Genomic DNA, 10,596 nt, shown 5'->3' with positions numbered 1-10,596 from the left:
TCCTGGTTTAGTCCAGTTTTAGTCCAGTTTAAGTCCAGGTTTAGTCCTGGTTTAGTCCAGGTTTAGTCCAGTTTTAGTGCTGGTTTAGTCCTGGTTTAGTCCAGTTTTAGTCCAGTTTTAGTCCTGGTTTAGTCCTGGTTTAGTCCAGTTTTAGTCCAGTTTTAGTCCTAGTTTAGTCCCGGTTTAGTCCAGGTTTAGACCTGGTTTAGTCCTGGTTTAGTCCAGGTTTAGTCCAGGTTTAGTCCTGGTTTAGTCCTGGTTTAGTCCTGGTTTAGTCCAGGTTTAGTCCTGGTTTTGTCCTGTTTTAGTCCTGGTTTAGACCTGGTTTAGTCCTGGTTTAGTCCTGGTTTAGTCCTGGTTTAGTCCAGTTTTAGCCCTGGTTTAGTCCAGGTTTAGTCCTGGTTTAGTCCTGGTTTAGTCCTGGTTTAGTCCTGGTTTAGTCTAGTTTTAGTCCTGGTTTAGTCCAGGTTTAGTCTAGGTTTAGTCCAGGTTTAGTCCAGTTTTAATCCTGGTTTACTCCAGTTTTAGTCCAGTTTTAGTCCTGGTTTAGTCCAGTTTTAGTCCTGGTTTAGTCCAGTTTTAGTCCAGTTTAAGTCCAGGTTTAGTCCTGGTTTAGTCCAGGTTTAGTCCAGTTTTAGTGCTGGTTTAGTCCTGGTTTAGTCCAGTTTTAGTCCTGGTTTAGTCCAGTTTTAGTCCAGTTTAAGTCCAGGTTTAGTCCTGGTTTAGTCCAGGTTTAGTCCAGTTTTAGTCCAGGTTTAGTCTTGGTTTAGTCCAGGTTTAGTCCAGTTTTAGTGCTGGTTTAGTCCTGGTTTAGTCCAGTTTTAGTCCAGTTTTAGTCCTAGTTTAGTCCCGGTTTAGTCCAGGTTTAGACCTGGTTTAGTCCTGGTTTAGTCCAGGTTTAGTCCAGGTTTAGTCCTGGTTTAGTCCTGGTTTAGTCCTGGTTTAGTCCAGGTTTAGTCCTGGTTTAGTCCTGGTTTTGTCCTGTTTTAGTCCTGGTTTAGACCTGGTTTAGTCCTGGTTTAGTCCTGGTTTAGTCCTGGTTTAGTCCAGTTTTAGCCCTGGTTTAGTCCAGGTTTAGTCCTGGTTTAGTCCTGGTTTAGTCCTGGTTTAGTCTAGTTTTAGTCCTGGTTTAGTCCAGGTTTAGTCTAGGTTTAGTCCAGGTTTAGTCCTGGTTTAGGTCTGGTTTAGTCCTGGTTTAGTTCTGGTGTTTGACTTGTGGAACAATTGTGACACAACAAATGTTTCAGCACAAAAACAGCTGCAGCAACTCGAGATCCTCAACAAGGTCCAGGTCTGGGCTCTGGCATTTAGTCCTGGTTTAGTCCTGGTTTTGACCCTGTTCTAACCCAGTTTGGACCCTTTTTAGTCCTGGTTTAGTTCCTGTTCTCTATAATTGAATGAATTTTAATCTAATAAAAGTCAGAAACAGGAAGTGACTCTGGAGGAATGTGACGGGGAAAACCAGAGCTAAAGCTATTGACCTGGACCTGGACCTGGACCTGGACCAGGACCTGGACCTGGACCTGGACCTGGACTAACAAAAAACAAAAACACTTAATCTGATCATTTTTATTAGAAACCATATTCCTGCTATAGACCTGGGTTAGTCTTGTTTTCATCCTGATTTAATCCTGGTTCAGACCCCATTTAGACCTGGTTTAGTTCTGGTTGAGACCCTGTTTAGACCTGGTTTAGTCCTGGTTCAGACCCTGTTTAGACCTGGTTTAGTTCCTTGCTTAGCTCTCAGAGGGAGCAGGGTCTTTCTGGAGGTGGAGACCGGAGTCAGGTTCTGGTCTGAAGGAGGGACTGAACATGATCCACCAGAACTCAGCCAAGTGGGACAGGAAACAATCTGAACCAGGTCAGAACCAGGTCTGAACCAGGTCTAAACCAGGACTAAACCAGGACTAAACTAGATCTAAACCAGCTCTAAACCAGGACTAAACCTGGAATAAACCAGGACTAAACCAGGTCTTAACCAGGTCTAAACCAGGACTAAAACAGGACTAAACCAGGACTAAACCAGGTCTAAACCAGGTCTAAACCAGGACTAAACCAGGACTAAACCAGGTCTAAACCAGGTCTAAACCAGAACTAAACCAGGACTAAACTAGGTCTAAACCAGGTCTGAACCTGGACTAAACCAGGTCTAAACCAGGTCTAAACCAGGACTAAACCAGGACTAAATCACGTCTAAACCAAGTCTAAACCTGGACTAAACCAGGTCTAAACCAGGTCTAAACCAGGACCACAGACAGAGGATTTAAAGAGGAGCAGAGTTGTGTTTCCTTCAAGATCTTTTCTGATATTTGAGTCTGTTATTAAAATCTGAGGAATGGCATTTGTGATGAACAGCTGCTCCGACTCATGGACTAAACCAGGACTAAACCGGGACTAAAGCAGGACTAAAGCAGGTCTAAAGCAGGACTAAACCAGGACTAAACCAGGACTAAAACAGGTTTAAACAAGCTGGACTAAAGCAGGACTAAAGCAGGACTAAACCAGGACTAAAGCAGGACTAAAGCAGGTCTAAAGCAGGACTAAACCAGGTCTAAACCAGGACTAAAGCAGGTCTAAAGCAGGACTAAAGAAGGACTAAACCAGGTCTAAACAAGGGCTAAACTAGGACTAAACCAGGACTAAACGAGGTGTAAAGCAGGACTAAACCGGGACTAAACCAGGACTAAAGCAGGTCGAAACCAGGTCGAAACCAGGACTAAAACAGGTCTAAAGCAGGTCTAAACCAGGACTAAAGCAGGACTAAAGCAGGTCTAAACCAGGACTAAACCAGGAATAAACCAGGTGTAAAGCAGGACTAAACCAGGACTAAACCAGGTCTAAAGCAAGACTAAACCAGGACTAAACCAGGTCTAAAGCAGGACTAAATTAGGACTAAAGCAGGTCTAAACCAGGACTAAAACAGGTCTAAAGCAGATCTGAAGCAGGTCTAAACCAGGAATAAAAAGCAGGACTAAAGCAGGTCGAAACCAGGTCGAAACCAGGACTAAAACAGGTCTAAAGCAGGTCTAAACCAGGACTAAAGCAGGACTAAAGCAGGTCTAAACCAGGACTAAACCAGGAATAAACCAGGTGTAAAGCAGGACTAAACCAGGACTAAACCAGGTCTAAAGCAGGAATAAACCAGGACTAAACCAGGTCTAAAGCAGGACTAAAGCAGGTCTAAACCAGGACTAAAACAGGTCTAAAGCAGATCTGAAGCAGGTCGAAACCAGGACTAAAACAGGTCTAAAGCAGGTCTAAACCAGGACTAAAGCAGGACTAAAGCAGGTCTAAACCAGGACTAAACCAGGAATAAACCAGGTGTAAAGCAGGACTAAACCAGGACTAAACCAGGTCTAAAGCAAGACTAAACCAGGACTAAACCAGGTCTAAAGCAGGACTAAATTAGGACTAAAGCAGGTCTAAACCAGGACTAAAACAGGTCTAAAGCAGATCTGAAGCAGGTCTAAACCAGGAATAAAAAGCAGGACTAAAGCAGGTCGAAACCAGGTCGAAACCAGGACTAAAACAGGTCTAAAGCAGGTCTAAACCAGGACTAAAGCAGGACTAAAGCAGGTCTAAACCAGGACTAAACCAGGAATAAACCAGGTGTAAAGCAGGACTAAACCAGGACTAAACCAGGTCTAAAGCAGGAATAAACCAGGACTAAACCAGGTCTAAAGCAGGACTAAAGCAGGTCTAAACCAGGACTAAAACAGGTCTAAAGCAGATCTGAAGCAGGTCTAAACCAGGACTAAAGCAGGACTAAAGCAGGACTAAGGCTGCTCGGACAGAATCACAGCTGGACACATTTGACTTGAGGTTTGTCAGAGAGTTGAAGTGAAGTCCTTCTTAGTCTTATGTTTTTTCATAATAAATCTCCAAAAGGAAAATCCACAAATGTTTTCTCCGAGTCACAGAGGAAAAAACTCTTCTTCTGAGTCGTGCTGTGAGAGGAAAAGTGCAACTGCAAGAAACGATCAGGGAAAACATTTGTGAGTTTTCCTTTCGGGGATTTTCAGGGAACATCAGCAACTCCAATTACAGAGGTGCAGTCCACACTGGTCCACACTGGTCCACACTGGTCCAAACTGGTCCACACACTGGTCCACACTGGTCCACACACTGGTCCACACTGGTCCAAACTGGTCCACACTGGTCCACACTGGTCCACACACTGGTCCTGGTCCACACTGGTCCACACACTGGTCCTGGTCTACACTGGTCCACACTGGTCCACACTGGTCCACACACTGGTCCTGGTCAACCCTGGTCCACACACTGGTCCACACACTGGTCCTGGTCCACACTGGTCCACACTGGTCCACACTGGTCCACACCACACTGGTCCACACTGGTCCTGGTCCACACACTGGTCCACACTGGTCCACACACAGGTCCTGGTCCAAACTGGTCCTGGTCCACACACTGGCCCTGGTCCACACACTGGTCCACACTGGTCCACACTGGTCCTGGTCCACACACAGGTCCTGGTCCACACTGGTCATGGTCCACACTGGTCCTGGTCCACACGGGTCCACACACTGGTCCACAATGGTTCTGGTCCACACACTGGTCCACACTGGTCCTGGTGCACACAATGGTCCTGGTCCACACACTGGTTCACATACTGGTCCACACACTGGTCCACACTGGTCCTGGTGCACACACTGGTCCTGGTCCACACACTGGTCCACACACTGGTCCACACTGGTCCTGGTCCACACACTGGTCCACACTGGTCCACACACTGGTCCACACACTGGCCCACACACTGGTCCACACTGGTCCACACACTGGTCCTGGTCCACACTTGTCCACACACTGGTCCTGGTCCACACTGGTCCACACACTGGTCCACACACTGGTCCTGGTCCACACTGGTCCACACTGGTCCACACCACACTGGTCCGCACTGGTCCATACTGGTCCTGGTCCACACACTGGTCCACACACTGGTCCACACTGGTCCACACACAGGACCTGGTCCACACTGGTCCTGGTCCACACACTGGCCCTGGTCCACACACTGGTCCACACTGGTCCACACTGGTCCTGGTCCACACACTGGTCCTGGTCCACACACTGGTTCACACACTGGTCCACACACTGGTCCACACACTGGTCCTGGTCCACACACTGGTCCACACTGGTCCACACACTGGTCCACACTGGTCAACACAGTGGTCCTGGTCCACACACTGGTCCACACACTGGTCCACACTGGTCCACACACTGGTCCTGGTCCACACTGGTCCATACACTGGTCCACACACTGGTCCACACAGGTCCACACACTGGTCCACACACTGGTCCACACACTGGTCCACACTGGTCCACACACTGGTCCAAACTGGTCCACACACTGGTCCACACACTGGTCCACACACTGGTCCACACTGGTCCACACTGGTCCACACACTGGTCCACACACTGGTCCACACACTGGTCCACACTGGTCCACACACTGGTCCACACTGGTCCTGGTCCACACACTGGTCCACACACTGGTCCACATACTGGTCCACACACTGGTCCACACACTGGTCCACACACTGGTCCACACACTGGTCCACACTGGTCCTGGTCCACACACTGGTCCACACTGGTCCACACACTGGTCCACACACTGGTCCACACACTGGTCCACACTGGTCCACACTGGTCCACACACTGGTCCACACTGGTCCTGGTCCACACACTGGTCCACACTGGTCCACATTGGTCCTGGTCCACACACTGGTCCACACTGGTCCAAACACTGGTCCACACACTGATCCACACTGGTCCACACTGGTCCACACTGGTCCACACACTGGTCCACACACTGGTCCTGGTCCACACACTGGTCCACACTGGTCCACACACTGGTCCACACTGGTCCAAACACTTGTCCACACTGGTCCACACACTGGTCCACACTGGTCCAAACACTTGTCCACACTGGTCCACACACTGGTCCTGGTCCACACTGGTCCACACTGGTCCACACCACACTGGTCCGCACTGGTCCATACTGGTCCTGGTCCACACACTGGTCCACACACTGGTCCACACTGGTCCACACACAGGACCTGGTCCACACTGGTCCTGGTCCACACACTGGCCCTGGTCCACACACTGGTCCACACTGGTCGACACTGGTCCTGGTCCACACACTGGTCCTGGTCCACACACTGGTTCACACACTGGTCCACACACTGGTCCACACACTGGTCCTGGTCCACACACTGGTCCACACTGGTCCACACACTGGTCCACACTGGTCAACACAGTGGTCCTGGTCCACACACTGGTCCACACACTGGTCCACACTGGTCCACACACTGGTCCTGGTCCACACTGGTCCATACACTGGTCCACACACTGGTCCACACAGGTCCACACACTGGTCCACACACTGGTCCACACACTGGTCCACACTGGTCCACACACTGGTCCAGACTGGTCCACACACTGGTCCACACACTGGTCCACACACTGGTCCACACTGGTCCACACTGGTCCACACACTGGTCCACACACTGGTCCACACACTGGTCCACACTGGTCCACACACTGGTCCACACTGGTCCTGGTCCACACACTGGTCCACACACTGGTCCACATACTGGTCCACACACTGGTCCACACACTGGTCCACACACTGGTCCACACACTGGTCCACACTGGTCCTGGTCCACACACTGGTCCACACTGGTCCACACACTGGTCCACACACTGGTCCACACACTGGTCCACACTGGTCCACACTGGTCCACACACTGGTCCACACTGGTCCTGGTCCACACACTGGTCCACACTGGTCCACATTGGTCCTGGTCCACACACTGGTCCACACTGGTCCACACACTGGTCCACACACTGATCCACACTGGTCCACACTGGTCCACACTGGTCCACACACTGGTCCACACACTGGTCCTGGTCCACACACTGGTCCACACTGGTCCACACACTGGTCCACACTGGTCCAAACACTTGTCCACACTGGTCCACACACTGGTCCACACTGGTCCAAACACTTGTCCACACTGGTCCACACACTGTTCCTGGTCCACACACTGCAGATTTCCTCTGGCTTCACTTCAGTCGAGTCGTTGAAGAAGTTTGTGGTTTAAACCAGGACTAAACCACAAAGTATTTTGTGTTTTTTTTGGAGAGTTTAGTGAGAACGAGCAGCAGGTGAAGTGTCCACGAGGCCTTCACACCTGGATCATAAATCTGAGCTCCACAAACGCTCCGAACGCATTCCAGCACATGCTCAGTCAATCTGTCAGCAACACGCCACAAACAACTGAAACAAGCACTAAAACAGACTGAAACAAGCACTAAAACAGGACTGAAACAAGCACTGGAACAGGACTGAAACAAGCACTGAAACAGGACTGAAAGAAGCACTGAAACAGGACTGAAACAAGACTGAAACAAGACTGAAACAAGACTGAAACAAGCACTGAAACAGACTGAAACAAGCACTAAAACAGGACTGAAACAAGCACTGGAACAGGACTGAAACAAGCACTGAAACAGGACTGAAACAAGCACTGAAACAGGACTGAAACAAGACTGAAACAAGACTGAAACAAGACTGAAACAAGCACTGAAACAGACTGAAACAAGCACTAAAACAGGACTGAAACAAGCACTGAAACAGGACTGAAACAAGCACTGAAACAGGACTGAAACAAGACTGAAACAAGACTGAAACAAGACTGAAACAAGCACTGAAACAGGACTGAAACAAGACTGAAACAAGACTGAAACAAGACTGAAACAAGCACTGAAACAGGACTGAAACAGGACTGAAACAAGACTGAAACAAGCACTAAAACAGACTGAAACAAGCACTAAAACAGGACTGAAACAAGCACTGAAACAGGACTGAAACAAGACTGAAACAAGACTGAAACAAGACTGAAACAAGCACTGAAACAGGACTGAAACAAGACTGAAACAGGACTGAAACAGGGCTGAAACAAGACTGAAACAGGACTGAAACAGGATTGAAACAAGACTGAAACAAGCACTGAAACAGGACTGAAACAAGACTGAAACAGGACTGAAACAGGACTGAAACAGGACTGAAACAAGATTGAAACAAGCACTGAAACAGGACTGAAACAAGACTGAAACAGGACTGAAACAAGCACTGAAACAGGACTGAAACAAGCACTGAAACAGGACTGAAACAAGACCGAAACAGGACTAAAACAAGACTGAAACAAGACTGAAACAGGACTGAAACAAGACTGAAACAGGACTGAAACAGGACTGAAACAAGACTGAAACAGGACTGAAACAGGACTGAAACAAGACTGAAACAAGCACTGAAACAGGACTAAAACAAGACTGAAACAGGACTTAAACAAGACTGAAACAAGACTGAAACAGGACTGAAACAAGACTGAAACAGGACTGAAACAAGACTGAAACAAGACTGAAATAAGCACTGAAACAGGACTGAAACAAGACTGAAACAGGACTGAAACAAGACTGAAACAGGACTGAAACAGGACTGAAACAAGACTGAAACAGGACTGAAACAAGACTGAAACAGGACTGAAACAGGATTGAAACAAGACTGAAACAAGCACTGAAACAGGACTGAAACAAGCACTGAAACAGGACTGAAACAAGACTGAAACAGGACTGAAACAGGACTAAAACAAGACTGAAACAAGACTGAAACAGGACTGAAACAAGACTGAAACAGGACTGAAACAAGACTGAAACAGGACTGAAACAAGACTGAAACAGGACTGAAACAGGACTGAGACAAGACTGAAACAGGACTGAAACAAGACTGAAACAGGACTTAAACAAGACTGAAACAAGACTGAAACAGGACTGAAACAAGACTGAAACAAGACTGAAACAAGACTGAAACAAGCACTGAAACAGGACTGAAACAAGACTGAAACAAGACTGAAACAAGACTGAAACAAGCACTGAAACAGGACTGAAACAGGACTGAAACAAGACTGAAACAAGCACTAAAACAGACTGAAACAAGCACTAAAACAGGACTGAAACAAGCACTGAAACAGGACTGAAACAAGCACTGAAACAGGACTGAAACAAGACTGAAACAAGACTGAAACAAGACTGAAACAAGCACTGAAACAGGACTGAAACAAGACTGAAACAGGACTGAAACAGGGCTGAAACAAGACTGAAACAGGACTGAAACAAGACTGAAACAGGACTGAAACAGGACTGAAACAAGACTGAAACAGGACTGAAACAGGACTGAAACAGGACTGAAACAAGATTGAAACAAGCACTGAAACAGGACTGAAACAAGACTGAAACAGGACTGAAACAAGCACTGAAACAGGACTGAAACAAGACGACTGAAACAGGACTAAAACAAGACTGAAACAAGCACTGAAACAGGACTGAAACAAGACTGAAACAGGACTGAAACAAGCACTGAAACAGGACTGAAACAAGACTGAAACAGGACTGAAACAAGACTGAAACAAGACTGAAACAGGACTGAAACAAGACTGAAACAGGACTGAAACAGGACTGAAACAAGACTGAAACAGGACTGAAACAGGACTGAAACAAGACTGAAACAAGCACTGAAACAGGACTAAAACAAGACTGAAACAGGACTTAAACAAGACTGAAACAAGACTGAAACAAGACTGAAACAAGACTGAAACAGGACTGAAACAGGACTGAAACAAGACTGAAACAGGACTGAAACAAGACTGAAACAAGACTGAAACAGGACTGAAACAAGACTGAAACAAGACTGAAACAAGACTGAAACAAGACTGAAACAGGACTGAAACAAGACTGAAACAAGACTGAAACAGGACTGAAACAAGACTGAAACAAGACTGAAACAAGACTGAAACAAGACTGAAACAGAACTGAAACAGGACTGAAACAAGACTGAAACAGGACTGAAACAAGACTGAAACAGGACTGAAACAAGACTGAAACAAGATTGAAATAAGACTGAAACAGGACTGAAACAGGACTGAAACAAGACTGAAACAAGACTGAAATAGGACTGAAACAAGACTGAAACAGGACTGAAACAAGACTGAAACAAGACTGAAACAGGACTGAAACAAGACTGAAACAAGCACTAAAACAGGACCAAAAATCTGAAGCAAACGAGCATGATGCAGGTATTGAACCGTGGACCTCCTGGTTGTGTGTTGTGCTCGTGCCTCTGCAGCTGCAGACGGTCACATGACTCTAGCTGAGGATGAGTAAACGCTCTCTCTCTTGAGTCATTCATAAAAGTCTGGAGTGACATCACACAAGCTCATGATGTGAGACTCACTCTTTTTCCTCATATTGATCTTTTCATCTAATTTAATCAGTGGAATTCAACACAACAAACTGAACTCTAAACCTCATGTTTCACTGACAGAAGATGGACTGTGGACCTTAAAACAGGCATTAAAGACACAAACTGACCACTGACCATCATCTGACATGACCACTGACCATCATACAAGACCATCAGACTACTACTACTACTACTACTACTACTACTACTACTGTTGTTACTACTGTTACTACTACTGTTATAACCGCTGTTACTACTTCTTTTACAACTATTGTAAC

General features: G+C 47.0%; 1 protein-coding gene across 1 annotated transcript in view; it reads right to left on the bottom strand.

The window, feature by feature from the left end:
- Positions 1-10,596, bottom strand: part of plekhg2 (pleckstrin homology domain containing, family G (with RhoGef domain) member 2) — a 69,552-nt gene that overhangs the window by 39,289 nt on the left and 19,667 nt on the right. The window lies entirely within an intron of this gene.

This window comes from Eucyclogobius newberryi, unplaced genomic scaffold (genome assembly GCF_026437365.1).
Source record: "Eucyclogobius newberryi isolate DKJ021-1_F unplaced genomic scaffold, fEucNew1.0.hap1 SCAF_10, whole genome shotgun sequence".
Taxonomy (NCBI): domain Eukaryota; kingdom Metazoa; phylum Chordata; class Actinopteri; order Gobiiformes; family Gobiidae; genus Eucyclogobius; species Eucyclogobius newberryi.
This window is presented reverse-complemented; position numbering and strand designations above follow the sequence as displayed.